At 44.0% G+C, this 2,284-nt stretch overlaps 1 non-coding gene across 1 annotated transcript; it reads left to right on the top strand.

The window, feature by feature from the left end:
* The first annotated feature begins 9 nt into the window (after window positions 1-9).
* H310_12221 lies at window positions 10-89 on the top strand. The gene has a single exon. It is a non-coding gene; the product is annotated as a tRNA-Leu (tRNA).
* The last annotated feature ends 2,195 nt before the right edge of the window (window positions 90-2,284 follow it).

Here is a 2,284-nt window from a genome sequence, read left to right on the forward strand (position 1 = left end):
TGTAAAGACGATCAATTGGCCGAGCGGTCTAAGGCGCCAGTTTAAGGCACTGGTCTGAAAGGGCGTGGGTTCGAATCCCACATTGGTCATCGCTTTTCCCCACCCGCACCAAACGCCTTTATTATCATCATCACCTATTGGCACTCACGACGAGCAATCAACGGAAGTATAGGGTACGAAGACAATCCTTCCCGATGATACCAGGAAATGTTCTTGACTTTTATCGAGTAATTGTATGTGGACTTCCTCGAGAAAAATTTCCGTTGACCTATCTGAGTTGATCAGGACTGAGGTTTGGAAATAATATCCAAATTTTGACTGTCATCAATTCCCACATACTTACATTCGGTACCAAATTACAAGTGCTACTTATGCATTCAGAACTAGTATAGTCCCAGTATATCAGTCAGCTCGTTGTGGTACAGCTTGGCAATGGAATTTTCCACAACACATTTCGTCCCACGTTGCAATGGTTCGCTTGATCATGGCCAATCTATTCTCCGATGTAGGCACAACTTGCTTTCACGGTTCAGCTTGCACTTCTGTGGGTCCATGACACTGACGCCAAAAGATTGAAGCGACAAATCGCATTGTCCCGTACAATTATAATGTAATATTCTCTATGTCATGATATATATGGCCCCTTTTATTCAAGTGTATTAACCGAGTAAGTCAATGCTTGGACAAAAGTCAACGCAGTGTATTGGATAATTAATGTTCCATTATCCTACGAGGGGAGTTCGCGCACTTTATTGGAACCCGTCTCATGGTCTTTCAGGGAATAATTTGGCGAGAATTGCCGTTCGCATAATTGATAAACTGGACTCACAGCGAGTGAGACCGGGCACCAACTGCTCAGCTTAAAATGTAAGGTAATGGGACCTTACATCTTACATCAGAATGACAACTAGTGCACCCACATCGATGGACTAGGATAACATGCTTACCATAAAACATTTGATCACTTGTATACAGTGAGTAATGATGCATTTGGTTATTGTATTAACGACAACGTTTAAAACAATTTGCCAGATAGAGGTGCACCATATTATGCGCTTGGACGTGTGTAAAATTGTTTCGATTAGCCAATACTATTTCAAATTCACTCTGAATGACAACGCGCCTCAACAACATCAATATTCCTAGAAGTATGATCGCATACCACGGGGAAGAATTTATATCATTCTCTGTATGCACCAGCTTGCGGTTTCTGGTCTGTGTGCTTTCATTCTCTAAATATGTCTTGTAGGAATATTTGTCCGTTCCTCTTCAAGTGGAAGAGCCAGTTCGATTTCATGGGGCAATCGACGGCGACAATGAGATGGCCATGAAACTCATAACCATGCACAATTCATATCATATATATTTGGATAATGGTTGAAAGTGCTATGTTCTACAGTATAAGATTTGATTAAGCTAAGACAAATATCTGTCAGAAATCCTCACAAAGAGCTGTCCAATCCTGTGTGCGTACTTGGCTCTATTCGTGTGCTAAGTCTGAATATATTCCCGACGAAGCCGCTTGCAAATTGTCACAACTGCAGCCTGAATGACAGCTGGCCTGTGATGCAGCGATGTTTAATGATGAGGTTGGGTAAACTTTAGCATGATCTGGTAAATGTAGAAGCAACGCAGCGAAACGGGAGTTGCACACAGCATAGGAGACATTGTATTTTGTAGCTCCGCCCACGAAGTTACACGCGTTGGAAAATATTTAGCGCTGAAATGCCCCCAGATAGTCCAGGTCTGCCGAGCAAAGCGCGCCATGAAGGACTTTGAGCGTTGGTTGCTCCACGTGTGCGTCTGGACAACCCCTCGCGGCGCTTGGCAATCATTTGATAGTCGCGTTGAGTTGTTCCTGGAAATCGCAAACATATTTGACGTGATAATCAACGACTGCACTTTACAGTTATATGAAAATGCCATTCCAAGGGCAATCATGGACCAGTGCCCTCGCGTACACACCCATTGCATGTTTATCTTCATACAACTGTAAAGTGCAGTCGTTGATTATCACGTCAAATATGTTTGCGATTTCCAGGAACAACTCAACGCGACTATCAAATGATTGCCAAGCGCCGCGAGGGGTTGTCCAGACGCACACGTGGAGCAACCAACGCTCAAAGTCCTTCATGGCGCGCTTTGCTCGGCAGACCTGGACTATCTGGGGGCATTTCAGCGCTAAATATTTTCCAACGCGTGTAACTTCGTGGGCGGAGCTACAAAATACAATGTCTCCTATGCTGTGTGCAACTCCCGTTTCGCTGCGTTGCTTCTACATTTA

The sequence above is a fragment of the Aphanomyces invadans genome (genome assembly GCF_000520115.1).
Source record: "Aphanomyces invadans strain NJM9701 unplaced genomic scaffold supercont1.37, whole genome shotgun sequence".
NCBI classification, from domain to species: domain Eukaryota; phylum Oomycota; class Saprolegniomycetes; order Saprolegniales; family Verrucalvaceae; genus Aphanomyces; species Aphanomyces invadans.